Below are 19095 nucleotides of genomic sequence, written 5' to 3'. Positions count from 1 at the left end.
GCTTCAGACCAGTGCAAGCACTATAACTTTATGAGCATTCGCTCGCTTGTCTTTAAGATTACAAATACCCAACTTGCTACATTATTTGAGCTCTATATCGACTGACTCATCGCTGAGGCTATATATACAACCGTCGTTATTGCCGGCAGACTTGTGAGCTCAGCATATCGACGATTTCTCTATTGCCATCAGCCGTCGCATAAAATGACCCTGCCATATACAACATATCTTCTGCGCTGCATACTTAGGCTGATGTTTACAGTGTAGATACCGCAACGCGCGGACCGCAAATAAGAACCGATAAAGCGCGGAAAATGATTGACAATGCGGACGGCGCACGTGAATACACGACCTCGAATATAGCTTACACTCCGAGAGATTGATGGCCGACGTTACTATTCCGCTGGAGAAATCAAGCATGTCTGCGCACATAATTCGACCGGACGGAGATAATGCGCTCCGCGCGCGTCGTGAATGCCGATGAGCGGGATCGATTTCGTGCGCGGTGACACATGCTTGCGAATGATCTTGCTCGCTCGCTGCGCGCACACAACAAAGGCAGGTCGCGGCAAACTGCGTCTATCAACACGCGTAAAATATGGACGCGTGGCGTTTGTGTTCGCGCATTTGTCATCCCGACGCAGAGAATTCGTGCCCCTTCCCCTCCGCCCATGCCTTTCTCTCTCTCTCTCTCTCTCTCTCTCTTTCGCGTGGTGGAGTAACTGAAAGCGTCGTTGCGCAGTCGCGCGGTCGTTGAGGATGGCCACACGGGGGCGCGCGCGGAGGTGAACGGGCGGCGGCGATCAAAGTTTGATACAGGTATAACTTCCACGCGCCTCGTCCCGTTCGAGTCCCTCGCCGGCCATAAAACGGGTGGTGAATAAATTATTTCCGCACGGCAGGCGATGTGTTGCTTCACCACAGGGGCGGTGAAAGGGCGCGCGCCGAAGGCAGGCGGCGTATCCGAGCGCCTGAACTTGGTCGACGGTGCCCGACTTCGGTAGCGAAGCCTCTGCCGCTGATTCGTAGAATTAAAGACGCACGCCGTGACGGGAAACTCCGCGTTAAGGCTCGCGCTCCAGGTACGTACGTCTGGAAAGGCGTTTGGGTAACAAGGATTATTCCCATGCGGCGCGCCGAAGTATTCGGGAAAGAAAAAAGACAGAAAAAGAAGAAATTCTAGATTGTTCTCATCGTCCCTTGTTAGAAACAGTAGGGATATAACATCAAGACTTGACGCCGGCGCAGAAATAAAATATTCGTGTACGCTTTTTTTTTTTTTTTTCAACTACCTCGAGGAGGCTTTTATGCTTCACTCAGCCAGTATTACGAGCAGGTATGCAGGCAGGAGGGGCTATGCAAGGTTCTTACGATCAAGGAACCACGCGCAAGGTCGTTTGCATGTCTGCACTATTTTTTTTGTTCTTTCTTTTTTCAATGCCACGGTACTTAATTTTCAACCTGACTTACTGCAACGAAGTTAGCTAGGTATTCCGAACAATATCATATTCCACCATATTCGCGTTTTGAGCCAATCAGGGTGGTGTGAGCGCCCTACGAGAGAGAGAGAGAGAGAGGAAAGGCAGGGAGGTTAACCTGAGGCGAGTTGCCGGTTTGCTGCCCTTCAATGAGGTAGGAGATATAAGGGTGCGAGAGAGATATAACTTTATTATGTCCCTGATGGGGTCCAGGGGTGGTGGGGGTCGGAAGGCTAACCTCCAGTCCCCTCCTTCCTCAGACGGCGGCCAGTCCTTGCTTTCTGGCGGCGTCTTCGGCCATCCGCACGGCCAAGAGCTGCTCCTCTGGGTCCAAGCTGAGCAACAGTCTCCCACTGCTCGGCCGTAGTTACGATGCGTGTGTTAGTGCGGGAGGTGTTGGTGGGTGAGGCTTTGGGGCATTGCCAGATAATATGATCGAGGTCAGCGCGTGCCTCGCACGCTTTGCAGAGTGGGGAGTATGCATCGGGGTAAATGCGGTTGCAAAGCACGGGGTTCGGGAAAGTTCGTGTCTGAAAGAGTCGCCAAATAGTTCATTGATATTTATTCAGTGTTTTGTGTGCTGGGGGGTAACGTAACCGCTCTCTCCGGTAGTGGAGGAGAATTTCTCTGAACGTGACCATTCGGTCCCGCGCGTGATCGCGATGCAGAGCAGAGGGCTGGTCGGGATCGGAAGACTCAGGAGAAGGATGATGCGCCCGGTGTGCGAGAGCTCGGGCGGCATCGTGGGCGGCTTCGTTTCCAGCCAGACCCGAGTGACCAGGGGCCCAGATGATCTAGACGCGGCGTTGCCTTGAGGGAGGAGCGCCAGAGAGTATCTTCTGCGCTTGGGGCACTATCAGTCCTCTTGTGTAGTTGCGAATGGCCGTTTTTGAGTCGCTGATGATGCAGTGTGCATTGGTAGCCGCGTAGGCCAAAACGATGGCCGTTTCTTCTCCTTCCTCGGGTTGCGTGGTAAGTATTGATGTGGCTGCAGCGAGGCGGTACTGCGAGCCTGCGACTGCGACGACCACCATGTCGTTTTGGTTGGGGTATTCCGCTGTATCCACGTAGGCTACGTCAGCGGCTTGGTCGTAGCGCTTTTGTAGTTGTTTAGCTCTTTCTGCACGTCGCTCAGGATTGTGTTCAGGGTGCATATTGCGAGGTATGGGCGGGATAACTAGCTGAGCGCGAATGTTTGAAGGGATGGGTACTTTTGGTCCGAATTGGGTGATCTAGGTTATGCCTAGGGTGCCTAGAATGTGCCTGCCCGTGGTGGAATTGGCGAGTCGTTGGCGACCCTGCGCTTCAATAAGCTCGTCTATGGTGTTGTGAATGCCGAGGGTGTCCAGTTTCTCGTTAGAGGTGGAGATGGGAAGATGTAGGGCTTGTTTATAGGCCCTCTTGATCATGGTATTTAGTTTGATCTTGTCAGTTGCATTGAGGCTGAGTTGCGGGGCGATATAGGTGATCCTGCTGAGGGCGTAGGTGGTTACCAGGCGTATAAGGTTGTTTTATTTCATGCCGTGATGTCGATTTGCGATGCGTGCTATGAGGGAAGTGGTTTGGTGTACATGCGTATCTAATTGCTTGAGTATCTCCGTATTTCTGCCGGTTTGTTGGATGCGTAAGCCAAGGATACGGATGCCAGGTACAGTACGTATGCGTTGCTGGTGCACGTAGAGTTCTATCTCTGGCGGGTGAGGGTCTGGACGTCGACCTCCCCGATTAGGTTTGTACAGAAGGAGCTCCGATTTCTGTGGGGAGCACGCTTGGCCGCGCGGTTCTACGTATGCAACGACTTCCTTGCATACGTAGGGTGGGAAAGAGGGCAAATAGAGAGTGAGAAAATTATGCGGATCCCACGTGCTGTGCGAAACGATGTAAGCGAAACTTTGTATACTGTGTGCTTTGATTGACGATAGTTAGTGTGGGATGCTGGCGGCGAATGTGTATTTCTTCAGCGTTTAGTCCAATGCGAGAGTGGTGCGTTGCACTGCTGCTGTTTGTATGCGTAGTCTGGGTGTCCTCGGCGCTTACTGCACGCTTTGTAGCCATTTTGCTGCCTCGTGTTTACGTGCTCTTTCTGCATACCTGGTCAGCACGCTGTTGAGACGCCAGCTCCAAGCGATCTCATCAGGCTGTGGTCGCGGTTGTAATGTTTACACTGTCACAGCCCAGCACCTGCATTTGTGTCGCATAGGAAAGCAAGCACAACACGTGCCATACGCACAAAGTGTGAAACGATGCCGCTGCGGCGCCGCCGGCGCCGCAGCGGCAACACCCCCAGTGCCATCTGGGGGTGTTGCAAGGAACCAAGCAGCGCGCGCCGTGGCCTCCGCGATCAGCTCCGGCGGCGCGGAGGCCACGCGCGCGCGAGCAAGACCACTATTACCGCACCACACCATTAGCTCCCCGTCGTCCGTCGCTGTACCAGACCACCAGATTGCGCGAATGAAGGACGAGAGGAAAGCTGTACTACGGGAGTCCATTCTTAGCATCCTTCCCGCCATTCCCACTCGCCTTCCCACAGCAGCCCAAGCTCTCACCCACAAGGCAAGAGCTAAGGCAACCACTACACCGGATGTTATAGGCGAGTGGAGAGTAACACAAGTGGCATGCCCCAACTGCCCTGCGAGCAATGTCAGTCCCAAACATTTTATCTGGTTCTGTCCTGCCACCGCCTCAGGGCGAAGCACACCCGACCGCTAAAGGTGCCGTCGTACGTCGCACCGCAAGAAGACGCCTTTACAAGAATTTTCGCTCTCCTCTCCTTCGCTAAGAAGGCAGGCATCCTTCCTTTCCCCTGATCTCTTACCCCCATATCAAGCCACAGGCCATCCTTTGTAATAAATGTTTTCAATCAATTCAATCAATCAAGACCACAGCAGCAGCAGCAGCACCCGGAAAATCGGGAGAAGAGGCAAAGAAATATTCGCCTTAAGAGAAAAGCATGAGCAGGAACGGGTAGCAGGAGAGGCATTCCAATCACAGGCGTTCACACAGGCCGGTCAATATGAAGAAGCGCAGTAGCGCTTGCACGGCCTTCTGATGCGATGTTAAATCGCGTCGGTGCCAATCGTGGGCGGCAAGAGGGCCAATTTTTCAGCATTGCGGAATTTCCCTGCCTTCACAATACAGTTTTCCAGCATGCGGTTATTTCTCTTAAATTAACGTGCGCCTCGTTCATGCGTAGACGGCGAAGATATTATAGCCATAGTTGGTGTACCGCCTTACTGACAATCTTCTGTTGTTATCTTGTATGTTGTGATGTACTCGTACAATGGGCTACTTGAACTTTCTGTGAACTATGCGTTAGCGCGTTCCGATCTTTATTTGTGTTTTACTCAATCATTCTATATCGTTTGCTTGCGTGTTTGTTTGAACGGACCTATCTTTGTTGTGTACTGTGGCCTGAGAGAAGGAACAGTGGGCATCCTTCGTGATGCCAACCTGTCATACACACACATGGATTGAAAAAAGAAGAAAAAGGAGAAGAAACGCTTGTCTGATGTCAACCACACCTGGTTTGGCAGGCTTACACAATTACAGCCATCCAAGGTGACCGATGCGTGACCGTTTTCTTTTCTCCTTTTTCAAGGAAGGAAGACAATAACATACTTAGGGCAAAATTACACATTAGAACACCACACCTGCAATCGTGCTGTAGAAGTGTAGAGGTAGCAATATTGTCGGGCAATTAGCTTCGAGGAGCTTCGTCCGAGGCAGAGCGGCGATCTGCTCTTCTGTATTTTTTTCTTCATTTTTATGTAATAAATGTGCGCACTTGGTACTGCATTAGCACTTCACACTGCACAAACAGTTCCACAGAATCAGAGCAAGTATTCAGGCAAAAGCGCTCACACAGAAGTCAATAGAACTACCAGTGTTTCATTGGCTAGTGTTCAGGTGCCGTTAGTGCTGGACGATTGGGTTTACGAACAGCGCTCTACAGATTACTATAATATACGGATCTCTCAAAGTGACTGCTCTCACACCTCTAGAAACACACACACACACACACACACACACACACACACACACACACACACACACACACACACACACACACACACACACACACACACACACACACACGCACACGCACATGCACGCACACACACACACACACACATATATATAAATGCCGATGCACTCTAAGACGGCGCGACCAAATGCATGTTGCTTACTTTTGTAAGTGGTGTGTCACGCTATTTTTTGTATTTTGCTTAAATAAATAATTGGTACTGCTAGATGCTACGTTCGTTTGTACGCATCGGACAGCGCTCTAATCACGGCGCGCAAGCGCGTGTTTCACATGATGTTATTTTTTTCGTATTTCGCGCACATCCGCAGTAAGCTGAAAAACAGTAATACTTAATAGATAGAAAGACAGAAACTGTTTATTCGGGCGTTTTGCAAACCCTCTGCAACTTTCTAGTTGGAATTGTTTCCGAGCTTCAATGCTTCAGAAGTTGGTTAATTAATCTCGACTAATTATCTAATTAAGCAAAATACAAAATATAGCATGACACACTACATACAAAAGTTAGCAACATGCATTTGGTCGCGTCGCCTTAGAGCGCATCGGCATAGTTTAATATCCTGGCTAAAGTTAGCTGAAACTCCACACACACACACACACACACACACACACACACACACATATATATATATATATATATATATATATATATATATATATATATATATATATATATATATATATCTCATAAGAAGCCAATAAACAATGACACCAAGGAAACCATAGGGTAAATTACTTGTACTTACTCATTGAATTAAAGAAAGGATAAATTAATGGCAATGAAAGTGGATGAAAAAACAACTTGCCGCAGGTGGGGAACGATCCCACGTCTTCGCATTACACGTGCGGTGCTCTAACCAATTGAGCTACCGCGGCGCCGTTTCCCCATCCACTTTTTTGGGTATTTATATGTTACTAATAGCACTAACCGTGGGAGTGTTAGCCACCTACCACTCCCAAAATTGGCGGCGGGTGTGGAACATCCTTTCTGCCGCAGGCGTCATGGTAACGTCTGCGGCAGAAAGGATGTTCAGCCAAGCATAGATTTTTATCGCATTGTATATTGTTAGCCACATTTTAAGGTGTCGGCTACTATCTTTGTTTTGTATTTCAGTCGTGATACTTCAATTGTTTAAAGCGCACACAGAATTGATGGCTCTGCACACGAGCACGTTATGTTGCGTCTAAGGCATACCACACATAGAACACGTTGCGTCTCGCATACCAAACACTGAAACTTATTTGAGCTTATCATATTTTGTCTATTATTACTTCTCTCTTAGGAGGTAATACTTCTCCCTTTGCAGGGACGACATGGCCGCAATTAGTACATGGTATGGGAGAGGCCTTTGCCCTGCAGTGGGCGTAACCAGGCTGATGATCAGGACTTCGCGCTTTAAGTGTTTATCGAAGCACTTGTGCAGCGTATCAAGAGATATAAAATTTTAACTGGTAACTAGGGGAGTGTAGAATGTGCAGGCAATTTGTGTTTGAGCCCTTTTTATTATTACTTTTTTATTGAACTGAATATAAGGAGAGGTTGGCGCCTTTATGGCGGCCAGTGGCGTAGCTAGGTCATCTGGCACCCAGGGCCCTTAGCTATTCTGGCACCGCCCCCCCCCCCCTGGTGTAGTCGGGGAAGGCGAGGATATCGACAATTTGCGGGTGTCTTCAGACTTATATGACACCCTCCCCCCTTCTGGCCCCGTGCACCGAGGGCCCACGCCCCCTCCCCCCCCCCCCACCCCCCGTTGCTACGCCATTGATGGCGGCACTGGCTAACTCCTTGTCAACTGGCAGAGGAAAGAAATTTGCGTAAAAAGGGAAAATAGTGGCACAAAATATGACACTCAGTTGAGCACCAGTTGCATAGAAACTATGTAGTCCAACAGTACATGAATCGCAAAGTTTTGTGCATGAGTTCAGTACACATGCGCATATATATAGTCAGATATTTTCAACAGCCAAAACACACAACACATGTAATTAACTGCAAGTACAGAACAGAATTATATATATTGCGTAAAAATTACAACCACAACATAAATCAATTTTGAACCCAGAACAACATTTATGTCACTCATTTAGCGTATTAGGGTCACCTGAAACCTAATATTTCCCCAGAATGTTGGTATCTTCTGAAAACTTTTTCAAAGTAAGAAGTGCTCTTTTCTGAAAGCCCCCAGTTGGCCATGAACCAAGTATACTTTTTAGAGTGAACAGCCTTCTGTCTAAAAGCAACAAATTTGCTTGTAGTACCCTTCCTTGTGGATCGCATTTATTGCACTCGAAGGGGAGATGACACACATCTTCGTCTGGATGGCCACAAGAACACTGTGTACTAGAGACATGTTTTATCCTGTATAATATGTGTCTCGTAAATGCAGTACCAAGCCACAGGCGCTGCACGACTGTTTCAAATTCTCTGTTGTCTCTTAGATTTCCCGGCATTGATATGTTTATACATGCGTCTACAAAGTATAACTACGATTTCTTAGATCGCTGGTCAAACCAGGTAGCCTTGCTGAGACGACAGGAAATCAGACGGACTTCATTACGCAATAGGGGAATATTGGTTGTCTCTGCTTTATTGTGCGCTCGATTGTCAGCTGTGTCCGCTGCAGTATTACCAGAAATATTGCAGTGCCCTGGTATCCATTGTTATTCTTGCTGCCTACAGTACGATCGGAACATTCTTCATCTTGAAATTGGTAAGGGTTCATCAAGTAATTCCATACCGAGGAAGCAAAAAAGGCAGAACGTTGGCACCAAGATGGTGAGCGTATAAAAGGGTTAGATGTCGTTTTGGATTTCGGGCCGATGCCTTGACCGTTTAATAAGTCTAGAACAAGGTTTAGTGAACACGGTCCCTTTGCTCAAGCCGAAATGTCATGTAACTCTTTTATAACAACACCTCTGTAGTCGCCGTTTTTTTTCCGTTTCTAGTCATCTTTTTTCTTTTTTTAATATCGATTTGTCACTTGGAACGAATCAGTGCCCAAATTCTTTATACGCCTTGTTTCATGGGCGAGGAAATGAATAAGGAATCCGCGCACCGCCATCGTCTCTGCTTCAAACACTTTTCGCGGGCTGTCATAACAAACATAAGAACAAGTGTGCCGGCGTGCTTTCATCTTTCCAGTGTCGCGTTCAGCGTCCGTGCCTAAGGAAGCGAAAAAGATTTCAATTCGTCTTCCGCGCGGAACCCGTTTTCATATCCGTCCAAGCCTCGTCTTCTTACCTATCTTATTTTCCGAATCCCGCGTCCCTTCTTCATTTATTCATTATTTTTCCTTCTTTCTTTGCTTTCCCGTACTGCCACTTTCCTTTCGTTCTTTCCTTTCTTCCTTTTTCCACGCTTTCTTTCTTTCATTCGTCCGTTCGTTCCGTTTATCGTGCAAGGGCGTCGTTAAGGCGTCTCATGTCAAGCAGGAAATTACGGCCTTTCTTCGCCGCGCAGTCGAGACGTTTCCATCTCTCCTCCCTTTTCAACAATCCTCTCTTTCTTCTTTATCTTATCTTTGACTCATCTTCGTTTCCCGCTGCGCTTATATCTGCTTGTGCCGGACCCGTCCAGTACCCGCTTTTCTGAGGCACTGCAGGGTCCGAAGGATGGACGACGTGCTTGTGGATGAGTCGTGTCCTTGTTAGTGCGGACGTTTCTCTCTACGTCTCGACATTTCTTCTTTATTTCCTTCTTTTTCTCTTTCTTTCTTTCTTTCTCTCTTTCTTTACGTACTCTTTTCATTGCAGTTCGTCGGCGCTCATCGTTTGCGGTCGCCGACGTTCCGAATCGGTGCACGGAGATCCAGCGCGGACGATGGGCCCGAAAAGGTTGACAGTGTGCCAACGGGCAGATTGCGTCTTCTCAAATAGATTGCGACGTTTGTAGCCCATGGCGGTGTAAAAAGAAAACCTCGGTTAGAGGCTGTCCACGAACGGCGACAAAGCCCTAAAGCGCGCCTTCGACCCGGACTGTAGGACAGATGAACTAGAGAAGTATTATTTGAACTGCGAAATGTTGAACATTTTTCGTATAGAAGGGCGCGTCTCGTATACTTATAGAACGCAGGGACTCACAGTAATCCCCAGTTCCCCCTTCACCCGCCCCCTTCAACTACAATATCCTACTCAGCTTGTGTGCTCTTGTTATTGCCGTTGTTGTTATTTTTCCAGACGGGGGCACGTTATACAACACAACGCGAATTCAGAAACAACATGAATGCTCGTAACTGCTTTCGCCAATGATATGGTCAGCATTATGATTGACTGGCTCTTTCGACAAGCTTTGCTGTAAGAACATCGTTTGTGTGTGTGCGTGTGTGTGTGTGTGTGTGTGTGTGCGTGCGTGCGTGCGTGCGTGTGTGTGTGTGTGTGTGTGTGTGTGTGTGTGTGTGTGTGTGTGTGTGTGTGTGTGTGTGTGTGTGTGTGTGTGTGTGTGTGTGTGTGTGTGTGTGTGTGTGTGTGTGTGTGCGCGCGTGCGTGCGTGCGTGAATGTACCCTGGCCGTAAGCTCAGGTCACGCCCACGACTGTATCCTAAACAGGATTACTGTTCGTGAGTATCGTCATCGTCGTCGTCGTCGTCGTCGCCATCATCATCATCATCATCATCGTCATCATCTTTTGTCTCCACGGCAGGACGAAAGCCTCTCCCTGTGATCTCCAATTAACCCTGTCCTGAACCAACCGATCCCAACTAGCGCTCGCGACTTTCATAATTTCGTCACCCCACCTTCTCTTCTGCCGTGCTCGACTGCGCTTCCCTTCTCTTGGCAACCATTCTGTAACCATATTGGTCCGTTGGTTAACTAAACTACACATTACATGACCTGCCCAGCTCCATTTTTTTTTCTCTTAATCTCCACTGGAATATCGGCTATCCCCGTTTGCTCTCTGATTCACACCTCTCTCTTCATGTCTCTTAACGTTACGCCTAATATATTTTGTACCATGGCTCCATGCGCGGTCCTTAACTTGTTTTCGAGCTTTTTTGTCAGTTTCCAAGTTTCTGCTCCATACGTTAGCACCGATAGAATGCAGTGATTGTACATCTTTCTTTTCAATGATAACGGTAAGCTTCCCGTCAGGATCTGACAATGTCTGGTGTATGCGCTACAACCCATTTTTATGCCTCTGTAAGTTTCCTTCTCACGATCAGAGACCCCTGTGAGTAACTTACCTAGGTAAATGTACCCCTTCACAGGCTCTAGAGGCTCACTGGCGCGCTCGTGCAAAAAGTTCACTTTTCGAGTGTATGTATGAATGAAGCGCGTTTTCACTTACTTTCATTTAAAGATACAGCTGATGCAAAAACTCGTCGGTCGTCGTTCCATCGAACACGCGTAGTTTCCCGCATCACACTAAATGCACTAAACCGCTCGGCGCATTTATTCGCCACGTGACTCCCATTAGGGGGGGGGGGGGGGGGGGGTCTCTCTTGCTCGCTCAAAAAATTTGTTCGCCTTAAACCCGTTTCCTCCCTAACGCCTCTGGCGCCCCGCCTCCAAGTAGCCAGTGTCTAAGTGCCAAGTAGCCGTGTCCTAAGTAACAAGTGTCCCCTTGGTTTGCGGCTGCATAAAGTCGCGGAATCGCGAGCGCCTGTCACAGTCCTTATTAAAAGGGCAAAGCTTTCCGGAAAGATGCAGAGAGAGAGAGAGAGAGAGAGAAATCGCAAGTGCCTGTCGCAGTCCATATTAAACTGGCAAAGCTTTCCGGAAAGATTCAGAGAGAGAGAGAGAGATTTAGAGCGCGAGTTCGCGCTCGGTCTTCCCGAAAGCGCGGGTGCACCGTCGCAGCCGTTGCCTATTCACGCAACGTTGCAGCTCACGGCCACTCCTCCCTCACTCTCTTCCCGAGCCCACGCTTCAGCAGCTCGAGCGCGCGTACTCGCAGTGGTCGCCATGCGTGCTTCAAGCGAGACCGCCAGCTGCGCCACTTTCGCTCGCGCCCCCTGTTTGCGTGCATTTCTACTTCGCCCTAAATCTCGTTACGCGCTTTTATTTCCTTCTTTTTTTTTTTCTCGGCAACGCACTTCCGCGGCCGATTTCAAGATGACACGCGTCGAAAATTAAGTCTTGCGCGAACGCCGATTTACATATCCGAGTAGCCTCATTTCGATTGCTGGCGTCGCGCTCGAAAAATAAAAAAAAGGAAAAGAGAAGAAACATTTGCATGTGATCATCTGTGGTCCCTCCCACCAACTTGCGCCGTTTGACGACCGTTATTTTGTCGTTGCTAGGTGCATATGCAAAAAAAAAAAAAAAAGAGAGCGACATGGCTTTGACACTTTGCGTGGCCTGCTGCACAGCTTTTGCGTGAGGCTATAGTTAACCTTGTGCCCCTTCAGTGGGGGCAACGCCAGCCTGACATGTTCTGATTATGGCTTTGATTACGGCTTTGATTACGGCTTTGATTACGGTTTTGATTACGGTTTTGAGTGCTGGTTATGACTCTCCTTCGTGCAAATCTTCGTTGCCAACTTCCCACCCATCATGAGATCGCTAGAAAAGAATAAAAATAATATAAATGAAGCTGTTTCATATTCGCCTCATATGTTATCTGAAATGTATGCGAACAATCATCTTCTCTATACGAAGTCCATTCATTCTTTTTGTTCTGCTAATAATAACCAGGCATTATCACGTTTTTCTGTTTTGCAGGTCCCACTATAAGTGTTCCTGCGCGTAATTCATATATCTTGTTTTCTTTGTTAATCCTCATCCTGCTGCGTTCTGCGTTCTATATATACAGGGTGTTCAAAATTGAGCTTCATGATTTTCTTGAACTTTGCCACTGGAAGGCACGCGAGAACCACCTGTGCAAATAAGTTATGTGGCCAGGGGGACACAAAGCGAGATGATAATTATCGCTGTCAGCACCACAATGAACTAAAATCGAATAATTAACTTTTTGTTGACTGCAGTAAGTAGGTATGTTTGTATCGAAAAGTTAGAGGCAGTCGTGCTTCTACGCAGTATCAGTTAGAAGAATTCTTCTAGCATGTCTGTGCTCCGAGATATCCAACACCAAGCTTTAATTATCGTCCGCATGATTACGCATGCAAGCGAGTTAGGATCGGCGCAACGCTCCTCCCTGATGTGACGCGGCTGTTGCGTGTGGCGTTCAGTCTGACAACGAGACGGAGGCATTGACAAAGATGACAAGTGTCCCCCTTCCCCTCCAGGCTGGCGAAATAAAAAAATCGGAAAACCCGGAACCGCTGTCGTAACACGCAACCACGCAGCCTGTGACGATGGCGGCAGCTGCCATGCCGAGATAATGGCGCTAGCGGAGAAGCCGTATGGAAGTGCGCGTGCGTAATGGTGACTAGACGAGCAGACATGATCCTTGCCTGGGCTACGCAAATAAAGTGACTGTTGATTTGCAAATACTGGAAGTTTTATTGAAATCAAGAACAACAACTGCACGGCAGACCACGCTGTCATGCATGGATTTCGCCCGCCGAGGGGGGAAGGGGAGCAGTCATTATCTTTGCCTATGCCTCCACCCGGTTGTCAGACTAAACGCCGCACGCAACAGCCGCTTCACATCAGGGAGGAAGGAGCTTTGCGCCGATCCTCGCTCTCTCGCATGCGTAATCGTGCGAACACAATTTATATTTGGAGTCGGATATCTCGGAGCACGGACATGCTAGAAGAATTCTTTTAAGTGATACTAAGTGGAAACACGACTTATAGAACGATATTATAGAACGAAAGCGAACAAACCGGCTAACAAAAGAAACCCGGGAACTGAAGATAAAATAGATGTCGTATGATAACCAACCTTTATAGAATATAATAGAGTCCTTAAAGTAATGAAGTGAAGCGAAGGTAGAGATGTGAAGGGACGGAGACAGTTCCGTTCTGTTTACTTCTGTATCCGTGTGGTGCATTTACGGCTTGTTTTCTTTTTCTTCTTTCCTTCTTGCCCTTCTCATTTCCTTCCTTTCCTCATCAAAAGCGTTACCTCCTCCTCCTCCTCCTGGTTCCACTTCTCATTCCTCTTCTTATCTATCTTTCCCTTCTACTCCTTCTTTGCATTCGTTCCCTAAGCTGCGTGCCAAATAAGCAAACCTGCTACCTTTCTCGAGTGCTACGTATATCATTTTTATTAGAAGCGTTATACTCCGCATATATTACCGATTCGTCCCGTAAACGGATAAAGGAAGTCACGAGCGAAACTTCTCTCTCTTTCTCTCTCTCTCTCTCTCTCTCTCTTTCTTTTTATGACGCACTAATGTGTCACACACCTCCGGTCGCAAACACGCGGGCCGCCGTTCTTGCTGTCGTGCCGGGAGCTGCAGTGCCTCGGCAGGGCTGTTTGCGCCTGCCCGCGGTCCAAGACAAACTGCCCGTGAAATTGTCCTATTCGTCGCACGCTCGAGATATGGCAACGCCTGCGACACTGGACAGCGGCCAGCGATAAATATCGTCAATACATGCCACGCGACGCCGCGATCCTCGCTGATTATTTATCGTCACCCTCCTTCGCAATTCCTTTCTTTCTGTATACCTATCGACGTGTGCTTTTGCTACTTTCGTGGTAATTTCGGTTATTTCTTACGCAATATTGAAAGAGATGATTTTTTTTTCGTGTTCCTTTACAGCAAACACGAAGATGTAAAGAAAGGTCAAGAACAAAAACATAGACGTTCTAACCTTAGTGTCGCGGAGACACCGATAGACTACCTATATGAGTATTATCTGTTAATTCCGCCGATAATCAGACCCTTAAGTTCGGAAAGATATCCCGGTTTTCAAGGACATCGCCATGTATATTGCCTGGATGCACCTTGCACATTCGGCAGTGCTGCAAGTTACTTGTGATGGTTTTTGATATTTCATATTTTGCGCAGACTGGTGCACAATTCACGCCAGCGAGGTTTATCGGATGCTTGAGTCGAAGGCCTAATAAAAAAAAAAAATCTGAACTGTGGGAAATGCTCTCAGCAATTCTGGATATTCGCGAAGAAGGCGTAAAAAAAAAAAATGAATGAACAGCGGGGGACGCGAGTTCCGTTGCTTTTGCCGGAGCTGGGAAGAGAGAGAGAGAGAGAGACAGATGAAGGGGTGGGGGAGTGCTTTTTGAAGACGAGTAAACGGGGGATATGGAACAGTTTCCGCGTAGTGGTGTCCTCGAGCAGTTTGCGTCCTTATTTCGCTCCTAACCAATCCTCTCTTCCCGCCTTTCTCTATTTTTTTTTTCTTGAAAGCCTCGCGACGAGACGTTTAGAGCGATCGGCGTTTCGTTAAAGCGTCCCTGGACTTCCAGAAGCTTAGTTGAGCGTTGGCTAAACCTGTGCTATTATCAAATCAGTGTGCCCGTAGGCAGCGTGCAAGCGCGCTGCAGCTCTTCCGAATTGAGAACGTATTGTTGTCGTTTTCATTCACCAGAAGAGATATATTGTATAGAGTGACGAAACCTATTATAACGATGGTAGTAAAATTAAATCCACATAAGCTTTCTTATCGATAATTACCTTCGTGTTCCTACGATCAATCGCATTCAGTAAACGACGTACAGTGCCACTTAGACTAGTTCGAACAGAGCGCCACTGATATTAATTATAACAACCCAACGTCAAGCGCTTTAGAGCAGTGCATGGCGCTGTCAGTCGTTTCGGGCGCGATCAAGAAACTTTGCGATCTAACGGCTTCTGAAGTGTCACGTGCACGCAAGGCGCCATTTCGCAGCCGTCACGTGCCGAGGAACTAAGAGGCTACTGCACGCCGGTTGACGTGCGCGCCGTGAGGGCGTAGCACGGCGTGGCAGGACCACAAGCGCTGCTTCGTGTGCGGTGAGTGGCGCCATCTGTGACAAGAGCTGCGTAACAGCCGTGGATGCGCTAGGTGGGGCTCGCACGTTAGACGGGCGAACGGCGGGAGGCGGCGCTGACATCGAGGCACCCTAGGACGGCTCCAGGCAGACAAGATCAACACGGAGCGTTATTTCGTCGCCAAACGTGCATCGTTGGGACACAGTTGATCAGTGCAGACAAAGAGGTTTCTTTTTCAGGATGGAATTATTCTCAGAAGCAGGAGTTGGAGATTGCACGACAATCGCACCCGTTAGGGAGATAACTTTCTGTACTGTTCATGCAGACGTCAAATCCACACACACAAAAAAAGGTATTTACTCGGAAGCTTTTGTCGCCGATTGATCGAGGGAGCAGCTGGAAGAAATATGTAGAGATATAAAAAAATAACACTATAAAAGCACCACGTGCGCAGGCTGTGCGGCGTATTTAGTTGATGGCTTGTGCACTACCAACACGATGTCACAAATATGTAAAAGCCGCTGCTCGCCGGCAACGGTAGGATGTACATTGTACAGTAGAACTACTACTTCGCTTGTAACGCAAATACCACTAGCGCTACATGCGTGCTTTACATGCTTTACAAGGAATGTCTCATCCTGGCAAAAAAAGAAAAAAGGGAGAAGTGAGATGAGGAACAAAAAAAGGAATGATAGGGAGGTTACCCATTGATAGCCCGGCTGTGTTGGGGCAGGAGGATATAAAGCTGACAGAAGGAGAAGGAAGAAGTATGCATGCCCTACGTACTGTGGCATCGAACTTATGCGAAGCACTTAGCAGGTAGCTGGCTACGGCATCGACTCTGCAGCGGGGCGCCTCGACCGGCTCGTTGACACTCTCGATGACTTCGAGCATGCAGGCCGCTCATTGTGAAGCGCGGACGTGCTGTGGGTCAGAAACAACGTGGGCTTGCCTGGCTGCTCGATCGCTGCTGCGAACTCGTTCCCCTTCCTCTGCGCCAAGTAGTACTCCAGTAGTACGCCATCCTCGAACTGCTCAAATTAACCTGTGAGGAATGCGTTGCAGTATCCGAGATTAGATAGATAGATAGATAGATAGATAGATAGATAGATAGATAGATAGATAGATAGATAGATAGATAGATAGATAGATAGATAGATAGATAGATAGATAGATAGATAGATAGATAGATAGATAGATAGATAGATAGATAGATAGATAGATAGATAGATAGATAGATAGATAGATAGATAGATAGATCTTGAAGTTCGCAAAGAATGCCTCGCATTAAAAACAACGTCAAACTAGAAACGAATCTGAGAAATAACAGTGCCAGCAACATCAATGACATGGTATGTGTGTGCTCTGGGCAGTACACCATTCAATCTCCTTGAAATTTCGCAAATGGTCCGATGTTGCTTCATGCGGAAATGAAACTTCTTTTCTTTTCTTCACTTTTTTTTTTTTTGCTTGGCTGCCACCCGGCCTAATGTGGGAAGAATCAACATTTGGGCGAGTTGGTATTGGTCTTGCGCCGCCCCTTCAAGATGTTCAACTAATGTGGGAATACATGTGAGCATGGAGGCTCGTTCCACGCAAGTACTGCAACAGTGATTTATGGAATGTGCTGTCCCTCAGTCATCTGTGATAGTCGTCAGGTTGATCAGGTCGTAATTTATCGTCCCTGAGTGCGTTGTCGTGGATTAGGATCCTGTGTTGGATCTTTCGATCCTACTTCTTAAGCATGAATAGGCGAACACTCACTCATACTCACTCACCGATATTTTTTTTTAGGACGATGTGCATAAACTCACGCTGGTCGGCACTCACGCTCCTACCAATTCTCACCAGCACTCATCGGCGTTGATGGTCACTTCCACTTACATTTACCGTCGCTCGCTCGCTCGCTCACTCACTCACTCACTCACTCACTCACTCACTCACTCACTCACTCACTCACTCACTCACTCACTCACTCACTCACTCACTCACTCACTCACTCACTCACTCACTCACTTTCTCTTAAACTCGCCATCGCTGACTACAATTTCAACTCGCGTTAATGTTTATGCTCATATCCACTGAAATCTTTCGTCACTCACACTCAATCTGACGCCTGTGCAATCAGTATGAGAGAGTACGAGCCAATGAGCACGAGCACGAGCTACTCATGAGCATATCCACCTATGTTCCTAACGTATAATAAGTTCCTAAGGTGACGTGTAAACAGTGCATATTAATTCGTGACCTCGCTTTAATTACCTACCATTGTGAATATGCAAGCTCGAAGCACAGTAAACTTTTCGAAAGTTTCCGAGTGCGTGATGAAGGCTCCGATATATTGCGGGAAAAAGCATGGCCTTGATTGTTCTCTCTTTTTTGTGTGTGTGTTCGTGTTCAGATGCTCAGAACAAGACTTTTTACTTCAAACATTAAATTTTGGTGGAAAATATCATCATCGTATCCATCGATCGGTCAATAATCTAATAATATACGCCTTTGCGGGCTTCGTATTTGGTTTCATAAAGCCCAGGAAAGGGGGCCTGGCATGGGAGTAATACTTGGAACGTCATGTATTTGGCTATTATAGTACAAGTCCTAACGCCACGTGTTACAATTTTACGTAGCTATGTTGACGACCGCAGGCTGTCGTGTGGAACGTATCGACCCTTGCCATCTTTGTGCCATGTAATCTTTCATTCTTCCTCCTTCTTCATATTTTTTTTTTGTAGGCTTCCTATCTCACCGCTCTAGCTTCCTGCTCCTTTAGGCGGCAGCTGTTAACGTGCTCCCTTATCCCTTATCTACATCTTCCAGCATACTTATACAAGACCAGCTGTCGCCTTCTGCGGTTTTAAAATCGCAAAGATCTGATAACAGAGCTCTGCCCTATGCAAGAAATACGATATTCAAAGAAGGTATTCGGGCGGCCTTCCTTTGGGTGCCGTTCCAAACTCCTTGTGATGAATTCTCTTCGTTTCATAAACTTATCTCAGTCATACTAATCTAATGCGCTTCAACCGCTCACGGCAGTACAAAATCTGTCACTTAAGCGGACACCGGGAGGCTTACGTCCAACACTCGCATAGCTCAGGTGTCCTTCGTTCTTGAATATTCATGCCGAAGAGATTGATATTTCGTGGAAAAGTTTTTGAGGCTAATGATGATCTCGCAGAACGCCGAAGTGCCCTAAGAAGTTGGAACAAGTATGTTCGTAAGGAGATGCAGAAGCTCGCGTGCATTTGCAATTTAATGCGGCTTCGTTGACGATGCCCAGCCGTTGCGCATAGCATATGTTGCGCCACCTTGTAAATGACTTTATAACGACGAGCTCGACTAATTAGCTAGACACGTGCTTCAGTGTACCGAATGCGAAGGTCGATTTTCTTTTTTTTAAATAAAAGAAAGTCGCAGTTTCTCCAGAAAGCCGAAGCATCGATTGCGATAGCAAACTAGTAGATAGCTATACGAAATAAAGATACTAGTTTTATCGTCCTTATTAGCTTGTAAACATTCGCTTACTAACTAAATTACAATGATAGAAGGTGTAAGCGCAACTAAACGAGGACATAGAAAGGAACTCGAGGACGTAGAATGAAACAGACAAACAACTTCTAAGTCCTCGTTCAGTCGCGCTTACACATATATCATGGATTCAAACCACCAAACCCGCCAACCTGCTTTAACTAAATTAACAAGCACCATGTCACGCACGCACAAGCAAACATGAACCCGACCAAATGCATAATGCTCGCTTTTGCATGTAGTGTGTCTCGCTATTTTTTGTATTTTCATT

The 19095-nt window shown here is 47.4% G+C and overlaps 1 protein-coding gene, 1 long non-coding RNA gene and 1 other non-coding gene across 5 annotated transcripts in view; 1 reads left to right on the top strand and 2 right to left on the bottom strand.

Moving 5' to 3' along the window:
• The window catches only part of SK (small conductance calcium-activated potassium channel), a 526806-nt gene that overhangs the window by 226277 nt on the left and 281434 nt on the right, over nt 1–19095 (top strand). The gene's annotated exons all lie outside the window — the stretch shown is intronic.
• Nucleotides 1–19095, bottom strand: part of LOC142573975 (uncharacterized) — a 41514-nt gene that overhangs the window by 13414 nt on the left and 9005 nt on the right. The window contains exon 2 of the long non-coding RNA XR_012826383.1: nt 16086–16344. This is a non-coding gene — a long non-coding RNA (uncharacterized LOC142573975). The remainder of the gene's footprint in view (nt 1–16085; nt 16345–19095) is intronic.
• TRNAT-UGU (transfer RNA threonine (anticodon UGU)) lies at nt 6324–6396 on the bottom strand. Its single transcript has one exon. It is a non-coding gene; the product is annotated as a tRNA-Thr (tRNA).

Source organism: Dermacentor variabilis, chromosome 3 (assembly GCF_050947875.1).
Source record: "Dermacentor variabilis isolate Ectoservices chromosome 3, ASM5094787v1, whole genome shotgun sequence".
In the NCBI taxonomy this organism is placed as follows: domain Eukaryota; kingdom Metazoa; phylum Arthropoda; class Arachnida; order Ixodida; family Ixodidae; genus Dermacentor; species Dermacentor variabilis.
Note: the sequence above shows the minus strand (reverse complement) of the source record. Positions and strands in the feature narration are given on the sequence as shown.